This window comes from Notamacropus eugenii, chromosome 5 (assembly GCF_028372415.1).
Source record: "Notamacropus eugenii isolate mMacEug1 chromosome 5, mMacEug1.pri_v2, whole genome shotgun sequence".
Lineage (NCBI taxonomy): Eukaryota > Metazoa > Chordata > Mammalia > Diprotodontia > Macropodidae > Notamacropus > Notamacropus eugenii.
In genome coordinates, this window is record NC_092876.1 from 59824721 (window position 1) to 59834844 (window position 10124).

A 10124-nucleotide genomic window follows, 5' to 3' on the forward strand; every position below is an offset into this window, starting at 1 on the left:
GTCATTTTTTACAGGTATTTGTAGGGCTTTGGGGGGAGAGCTAGAGCAGGTCCATGCTTCTACTCTGCATCTTGGCTCCACCCTCCTCTGTTCTTCTTTTGAGATGTGTTTATCACATTCATTGACTTATTTATTTGGAATGACTATTAGTCTGTATATGTATGTGTGTGTCTCTCTCTATATGTAAATACACACACATACACAAGTTGGATACCAAACACTTATTTGATACAAATTTTTTCCCATTTCCTTTCTTATCCTAGATATGTTAATTTTGTGTGTGTAGAAACTTTCCATTTTCATATGATCAAAGATACATATGCATATATATGTATGTGTATATATACATACATGCATACATACATGTACATACATATGCATGTATACATATATATATTTTTCCTTGTAATTACCTTTACTCTTTTTTGGTCAACAATATATCTACCTTGTTAGCCAAAGCTGTAGCAAACCACACCTCCGAGACCTTCCTCAGAGTTGTTGGTTCTGAACTTATGAAATGAGCTTCAACTCCTTTGAGAATTGTTCTGAGTAGCTGAAGAAATTTATTGATGAAATTGATGCCATTGGAACCAAAATGTATGATTTAAATTCAAGGAGAGAAAGAGAAATTCAGTGAATGATATTGGAATTATTGAACTAGTTGGATGGGTTTGATTCTAGATGAGATTCAAAAATGATTATGGCCACAAACTGAATAGAAATTTGGATTAAGGGCTAGTCAGATGTATTAACCAGAAAAGTGAGTTCCTTCTGTCCGATGAAAAGACCAAGAAGTGCAACTTTCAGATTCATACAAGCTGAATGACTTTGGCAGATGATATAACTTTACATGGTTTGATCATGGATGATTTCTCTGGAGCAGATATCAAGGAAATTTTTACAGAAACTCATTTCATTACCCTAAGAGAATTTGGAATGCAATTAACAAATGAAGACTTCACAAAATCTAAAGAAAATGTACTTCATGAGAAACAAGAAGGCACCCCTGAGGGACTCTGTCTCTAAATGAACTGTGTTCCTTCATGGGAGTTGTTGGAAACTTTTCAGACCCCCCTGAAATAATAATACTGGGAAGATTGAAGGGGCATATATGTTCCAGTAAGCCTTCATGAGGAAGGTTTTAAATATATGTATATCTCATATATGATTGTGGAGTACCCATTGAACTATGCTAGTCTTTTGCTCATTGTGCTATACAGTATATCACAACAAGACATTCTCTTTCAGAAGGCAAAAACAAGTAAAAATAAAAATATTACATCTACCCATTGCTGTGGGAGGTCTGCTCGTCTTCTAATTTTTTACTAATATGATCTTTAATATTAAGGTCATGTATGTTTTTGTATTGTATTATGGAACATGGTATAAGTTGTAGGTCTAAGCCCAATTTCTACCACATCACTTTCTAATTTTCCAGGTAGATTTTTTTTCAAATAAGGTTTTTTTTCATGGGCAGCCTATGTTTTCTACTGCTTTAAACAATGGAGTGATGAGTTCATCTTTTTTCCCTGATTCTCCTTTTTTCTAGTCTGCTTTTTGTTTTTTAATCAATGCTAGATGGTTTTGATGATTGCTGTTTTATAATATAATTTGAACTCCAGAATTGCTATTTACTTTTCCTACCATTTTATTTTCAACATATTCCTTCATACTCAAGATCTTTTGCTTTTCCAAATGAATTTTGTTATATTTTTACCAAGTTCTATAAAATATTCCCTGGGTAATTTGATTGGAATTTCATTAAAAATATGAATTAACTTTGGTAGTTCTATCATTTTTCTGACCACTGCCTCCCTCAATCTGCCCTTCTATCAGTCCCCTCCTTTCTCTTTCTCCTTTCCTCTACTACTTCTGCCCTCCCTTCTATCCACCCTTTTCTTTCCTTTCCCCTTTCTCCTCTCACTTCCCTATAGGGTAAGATAAATTTATATACCCATCTGAGTGTGTATGTTGTTCCCTCTTAGAGCCAAATCTGATGAGAGTACGGTTCAGCAACTGTTCACCCCTCCCTTCTTTCTCTCTATTGTAATAGGTCTTTTGTACCTATTACATGATGTAAATTACCTTCTTTTGTCTTTCCTTTTCTTTTCTCCCAGTACAATCCTTTTTTTACCACTTAAATTTTTTTATGTCATCTTATCAAAGTCAACTAATTCCCACAACCTCTATGTACATACCCCTTCTACCTGCTCTAATAAAGCTAGAGTTCTCAAGAGTTACAAGTATCATCTTCCTAAGTAGGGATGTAAACAGTTCAGTGTTATTGAATAACATGGGTTTTTTCTCTTTTTTGTTTACCTTTTTATGCTTTTCTTGAATCTTGTATTTGAAGACCGAATTTTCTGTTCAACTGTTTTTTTTCATAGGAATGATTGAAAGTCCCCTGTTTTGTTCAATGTCCATTTTTTCCCCTGAAAGATCATGCTCAATTTTGCTGTGAAATTGATTCTTGATTGTAATTCAGGCTCCTTTACCTTCTGTAATATCATATTCCAAGCCTTCTGATCCTTTAATGTAGAAGCTTCTAATTTCTAGGTAATCCTGATTGTGGCTCCATGATATTTGAACTGTTTCTTTTTGGTTGTTTACAATATTTTCTCCTTGATCTGATAATTCTGGAATTTGGCTACAATATTCCTTGGAGTTTTCATTTTGGGATCTCTTTCAGGCGATTATTGGTAGATTCTTTCATGGTTATTTTATTCTCATATTTTAGGATATCAGTAATTTCTTGATAATTTCTTGAAAGATACTATGCAGGCTCTTTTTATGATCATGGTTTTCAGGTTGTCCAATAGTTCTTAAATTATCTCCTGGATCTATTTTCCAGGTCAGTTGTTTCTCCAGTGGGGGTATTTTATGTTTTCTTCTGTTTTTTCATTTTTTTAGTTTTCTTTGACTGGTTCTTGGTGTCTCACATGGAATCATTGGTTTCCACTTGCCAAATTCCAATTTTTAACGTATTATTTTCTTCAGTTAGCTTTTGCATCTCCTTTTCCATTTGGCCAATTCTGCTCTTTAAGGAGTTGTTTTCTTTAGTTTTTTCCCATTTGAACAATTATACGTATTTCAATTAATTAGTTAATTATTTTTTTCAATATTCACTTCCACAAGTTTTAAATTCCTCTGCCTACCTCCCCTCATCCCTTCTCAAGATGGTATGCAATCTGATATATTCTTTACATATACATTCTTATTAAACATATTTTCATGTTAGTCATGTTGTATAGAAGAATAAGAATGAATGGCAGGAATCATGAGGAAGAAAAAACAAAACAAAAAAGAGAACAAATAGTATCTTCTCTCTGCATTCAGACTCCACAGCTCTTTCTCTTGATGTGGATGGAATTTTCCATCATGAGTCTTATGGAGTTGTTTTGGGTCCTTGCATTGCTAAGAAGAGCAAAGTCTATCAAAGTCAGTTATCACAAAATCCTAGTTCTGCTCATTTCACTCAGTATCAGTTCATATAAGTCTTTTCAGGTTTTTCTGAAGTTTTCCTGTTTGTCATTTCTTATAGCACAATAGTATCCCAATACATTCATATACCACAACTTGTTCAGCCATTCCCCAGTTGATGGACATCCCCTCAATTTCCAGTTCTTGGTCACCACAAAGAGAGCTTTTATAAATATTTTTGTACATGTGGGTCCTTTCCCATTTTTATGACCTCTTTGGGATACATCCCTAAAAGCAGTATTTCTGGGTCAAAGGGTATGCACATTTTTATAGCCCTTTGGGCATAGTTCAAAATTGCTCTCCAGAATGGTTGGATGCCAATTATATTCTTTAAGAAATCTTTCCTTCAGCCAATTTTTGTCCTTCATTTTCTAAACTGTGGACTCTCTCTTACACACCTCTCATTACTTTCCCCAATTTTTCTTCAACATCTCTTACTTGACTTTTAAAATCCCTTATGAGCTCCTCCAAGAAGAGCTTGAACTTGAGACCATTTCAAATTCACCTTTGAGGTTTTGCTTGTAGACATTAAGACATTGTTATGCTCTTCTGAGTTTGAGTTTTGATCTTCCCTGTCACCATGGTAGCTCTCTGTGGTCAATATTCCTTTTTGTTTCTTACTTGCCTGTTTTGCCTGTTTCCTGGCTTTTAATTTGAACTCTCCTCCTAAGGCACAGGGGGCACTGTCCCAACTTTCTTGTATTGGGGTCCAAGGGCCTGGTCACTGGCTTTGTGTGCTGAAGCTTCAGGTGCTAGCAGCTTGCTCACTGTGCTGGGGTGGCCTGGTGTAGTTGCTCCTGTCATTGCCTGGGTTCCGGGACTGAAAATAAGCCTTCTGCATTGGGGCTGGAGACCTCACAGATGGCCTGATGTGCCACTGACTTACTGATCCAGGACTGGGGGGGCTTTGGTTGATGATCTATGCTATGGCTGCAGTTCTTCCACTGGCTTACCTGGGCACCATCTGAGCTGGATTGTGCTCTCCTTTCACCCAAGTGAGACTGACCCTTCCTGAATTCCTTCTAAATTATCTTAAACTAGAAAATTTATTTCGTTCCATCTTTTTGTAAGTTCTATTGCTCCAGGATCTGTTTAGAGGCTTGTTTAATGTTGTTTACAAGGGAAACTGAGGAGAGCTCAGACAACTTCCTGGCTTTTCTCCATATCTTGGCTATACTAACCTAGCATTATAATTTTTACTATATTTGCTGGACAGCTAGTTGGTGCATTGGATAGTGTGCTGGGCCTGGAGTCAGGAAGACACCTCTTTCTGAGTTTAAATCTGTACAAAGACACTTGCTAGCTACATGACCCTGAGCAAGTCACTTAATCCTGTTTGTCTCAGTTTCCTCATCTGTGAAATGAGCTGGAGAAGGAAATGACAAATCACTCCATTATCTTTGCCAAGACTATGAAGAGGGGTCATGAAGAGTTGGACATGGCTGAAACAAATTAACAATAGCAGGAATTTTTAGGACCATATCAAATATCAGTGGGGAAAGTGGGCATCCTTGCATTACTCCTGCATTTACTGAAAAAGGTTGTAGTATATTCACATTTTATAGGATGCTTGTTTTTGGTTTTAAATAGGTACCTTTTATGATATTAATAAAAGGTTCTTCTTATCTATGCTTATATTTTATAATCAACTGGACCAGAACTTGCTTCTTACCTGTGGGTGGCTGGAGCTGAAATAGAGAAGACTAGAGACAGGAGAGTTAGGAAATAAACAGAAGTGTAATTAATTTCAGAGTGAGGAAAATGATGTTTGCAAATGGAAGCCCTCCCTCCTAAGAAGGAGGACTTAATGCTGCTGATGCTGAAACTACTTATATTCATGAAAGGGGTTGGACCACAACATGGTTATTCTTAGGTCTTGAGATAGTTCTCATGGTTGGTATTCCTTGGAACAATAAAGGTGTTCTTGGGTCCCATAGGAACACTCATTGTCCCAAGTCTTGGGGGTTGTGATTACTCTGTGGGTCATAGAACCAGAGTTCTGTGATGGGAACAGGAGTGTACTACCTGGAAGTTATAAGGAACAGGTATTATGAACATGTGACAAATGGCCCTGGAAAATAGCAGGAGCTAAATTCTTCAGTGAACACCTGGCGCTGGTCCAAGCAGTACATTTGCCTGAGAATGAAGTCATCCAGAATACAAAGGATTATTGTTATACCAAGCTCAGGGAACAGCCTGCTTGTTGGGCCTTAGCTCTGGGAAACAGGGTATTTCCCAAATATTTTGATTAGTTTATAACATGAAAGAGTGCTCTATTTCTTTTTGTATCTATTGAGATGATCCTGTGGTTTGGATGTTTTGGTTTTTAATATGATTAATTATGGTGATTGTTTTTCTAATGTTGAGCCATCCTTGTATCCTGGTATCCCACTTGATCATAATAAATGATTTCTTAGATTAATCACTACAGTCTTTTTGATAGAATTTTGTTTAAAAAATCTGAATAAGTGTTCATTAATGATATTGGCCTGTAGTTTTCTGTGTTTTGTTCTTCCACAGTTTAAGTAATAGGAAAGTATTTATCTCATGAAAGGATTTTGGTAGGGTTGTTTCTAAGTTTTTGAAAACAATTTGTGAAGCATAATATTTAAAAATTTGATAGAATTCTCCTACAATTCCATCAGGACTAGGAGATTCTCTCCCTGCCCCCTGCCCTACCCCACTTTGGTAGTTCTTTTACAGATCAATCTCTTTCTCTTGCTGAGATTGGGTTATTTAAGTTCACTATCTGGTCTTCTATTGGTTTTGAAGATATTCACCTATTTCTTCTGTGTTCTCACTTTTCCTAAAATGTAACTATGTATAATATGATCAGGTTATGCTTTTGTATTTCTTCTGTCTTTGATGTGATTTTATCTTGTTTATTTGGGATTTTATTGATTGGACTTTTTTGCTCTGTTATTTTTTAAACAGATTTGCTAAAGGTTTATCAATTTTATTAGTCTTTTCAAAGAATTAACTTTCAGTTTTATTTATTATTTCTATTTTTTGTTTCCAATGATTTATTTCCTTTTAATTTTTTAACATTCTTTCTTTTGTGTTTACTTTAAGGCTTGCTTATTTATTTTCTAATTTTAAAAAAATGCAGAACTAGTCTATTATTCTCTTCTTTTTGTACTTTCTTACATATGGTTATAAAGATATGATTTTTCCCTCTGAGGACTGCTTCAGCTGCATCCTAGAAATTTTGGTATATTGTTTCAGCATTATGATTTTCTTCTCCATAGTGATTGTTTCTGTGATTTGTTTGAGGCAGTCAGGTTACAAAATGGATAGGATGCTGGGCTTGGGGTAGGAAAATGCCTCTTCCTGAATTGAAATCTGACCTCAGAAACTTACTAGCTATGTGACCTTGGGCAAGTCATTTAATCCTATTTGCCTCAGTTTCCTCATCTGTAAAAGGAGCTAGATAAAGAAATGGCAAATCACTCCATTATCCTTGCCAAGAATATCTAAATGGGGTCGTGAAGAGTTGGACATGACTGAAAAATGACCAAACAACAATTTGTTCTTTGACTCACTCATTATTTACTGTTTCATTGTTAAGTCTCCATTCATTTGTTTATGATCTCTGAACCAATTTTTATTCTTATTGCATTATGGTGTATAAAGGATGTATTGGCAATTTCTGTCTTTTTACATTGATTCACCATATTTCTGTGCCCTAGTACAGAGTCAACTTTTGTAAAAGTTCCATGTGGTACAGAAAAATATGGTGTTTTTTGACATTTTTGTTTAGAAGACACCATAAGTCTTTTTAGCTCTAGTTTCTCCAGAAATTTCAATTCAATTCCATAGTTTCCCTTAAAAAAAGACTTTCTGTTTGACTCATCTAAACTAGGATTTACGTAGCTCTTTAAGATTTGTAAAGTGTTTTATGTATAGATATATAAATACATTAGTTCAATTTATATCTATATATAGATATAGATATATAGATATGTTCAATTGATCCTCACAACAACTTTGGAAGGTAGGTGCAGTTATTATTCCTGTCTTACAGATGAGAAAACTGAGGGTTAAGGTTAATTAAGTAACTTGCACATAACTAGTATCTGATATAGGATTTGAACTCAGGTCTTTCTTATTCCCATGTCCATTGTTTCATCTACTACTGCACCTAGCTGCCTTGAGTCACACCCATCTATTGGAGTATTTTGTATTTTGGAGTCCCTGTGGAAGGAGAGCCTACAGATACTCACAATCAGTATAACTCTTGGCAGAGATAGAAACTAAAAGAAGGTTATGACTAAGAATGCCAATTAGAATGCTGATAGAAACTATTAGTATGATGTCTGAATTCATTGTGAAGACCTTCAACAAAGGGATAGGTTCACTTGATATTCACAGGAAACCCAGATGTGCAGATTGATGAAAAGGTTCTTGATGCTTAGTTGTAGAGAGCCTATAGATAAAATCACCCCAGATATTAGAGGGCGCCCTGCAAGGACAATGGGTTGTAACAACTTATCTCCTGCTGGTGCATTGGTCAGAATCCCTGATGATTTAACTCAGTGGATGCTAAACAGCAGGTCAAGCAAAGTGCCATACCAGTCAAACAAAGACCTAATGATACAGTAGTTCAGACATTGACATTTCAAGTGACGAAGATGTTGTGCACTATATCCCAACTATCAATTTAAATAATGGAAGAGGACCAAACCTAGAGATAGGGAAGTGATACAGTGGATAGATCATTGGACCTGGAGTCAGGAAGATCTGAGTTCAAATCCAAAGTCTTGTAGAAAATAGACGCCAAGTTACATCCAGACAATTTATTTGGCAAGGCAGAGCATTGCAGTTACAAATCAGGTTAGCATGTTTTCACATGGTACAACAGGGGAAGAGGAATGCATAGGTCAAGCTGTGATTAGATTGGGGCATATGCTGGTGTCTCATGAGTGGGGGTTTTTATAGAAAATATTTGAAGAACATGAAACTCAAAGACAACTGTGTTTAGAAGTAAACCTCTTAATCGCAAAAATGGAGGGTTATTCAGAAAATGGTGTCACCTTGGTTTAACAAGAGTAGGACAATCAATAGTTATGTGACCCTTTTCCTATCATTGTTCCTTTATCTGTAAAATGGAATAATAAAGGCACCTACCTCTCAGGGTTGTTGTTAGGACTAACTGAGATATCTTTGCAAACCAGCACTGCAAATATATATATATATATATATATATATATATATATATATATATGTACATATGTATATATATGTATATATATGTATATATATGTATGTATGTATATATATGTATGTATGTATATATATGTATGTATGTATATATATATGTATGTATGTATATATATACACACACACATACAGAATATATATTATATTGTATATATATATGTGTGTGTGTGTGTGTTGCCGAAGAAGGCCATGCCATCAGAGAAATGATGACATGACTTGCACTTGACTTTGTTTTCAGTGAGGGTGGGCTATGCAGGTCACCAGCCTCACTTCTCCTGCAGAGCCATCTGAATTCAATGACCAGATATTCATCAGGATGACTGGAGATGACCCACGATGAGGCAACTGGGGTTAAGTGACTTGCCCAAGGTCACACAGCTAGTGAGTGTCAAGTGTCTGAGGTGAGATTTGAACTCAGGTCTATAATGTATGCTAGCTATAATGTAATAATGTAACAATGCTAGCTATTAGGACTTGAGCTGTAAAGATACAACCTCTAGCTTGAAATGACACTGTGGGTTAATGTGGGCCCTCTACAAGTTCAAGTTTAGGTAGGTAGAACTGTCATTTTGATGCAGATACAATTACCATATACTAGCTTGTGTATAGAGGCAAACAGACCAGCATTTCAGGAAGACTATGCATGTGTAACCAGTGCCCAGTCTAACTTACAAGTTCTCAGAGGAAAGAGGAGAAGTAGCTATATACATCCCCTGATGAGAGTACCCTGGGAGGGACTAGCACTCTCATGAGCTTTGAGTTGGGCATGGTTGCAGGAGCCCTAGGGCTGGGAAGGCTTCTACTAAGCTGGGAGGTTTTGGCTTCAGCCCTGTAGTTGTGGTAGAGGTGGTGACAGAGGCACTGTGTTTCAAGGGAGCAAGGACCCAGAATGGGAGCTGGAGCTGGAGACTGAAGTTTGTGGGGTTGGGGTCTAAGTCCCACAGCAGCCTATGAAGCCTGCACTAGAGGCACTGAGGTTGAAATTCTCTTAGATTTTAGGGGCCAGAATGGGATTGTGATGGATAACCTTCCATTTGGGGGGATAGGATCTAGACTGTGAAACAGAGCTACACTTTCCTTTTCCTTCCTCTCTACCTGAGTAGGGTAGAAGCTCATTCCAAAGTTTATTCTGTCCCGCAAAATTACTTTTCTAATTTCTTTTAAAGCTGTTTTTTGCTGCCTAGATAAAACAAATTGTTCTAACTCCTGTTTATCTGTATGTTGACTTATTTGTGAAGAAGAGTGGTCTTAGGGAGGAATGTTCAGGATCTGGTCTATAGAAAGAACCAGAGTTTGAGCCCTGGTCCCCTAAAACATCATGGGTTCTTCTGCCAGGGAGCTGGTTTTGATTTATTGGTAATTAAAAATTTTTTTAATGACTTTCTTTCAGCTTTACTATTATTGTTGTTGTTTTTCCCCTCCAA

At 36.4% G+C, this 10124-nt stretch overlaps 1 pseudogene; it reads left to right on the plus strand.

The window, feature by feature from the left end:
• The first annotated feature begins 449 nt into the window (after positions 1–449).
• LOC140508585 (26S proteasome regulatory subunit 4 pseudogene) lies at positions 450–1026 on the plus strand (annotated as a pseudogene).
• Positions 1027–10124: the final 9098 nt, after the last annotated feature.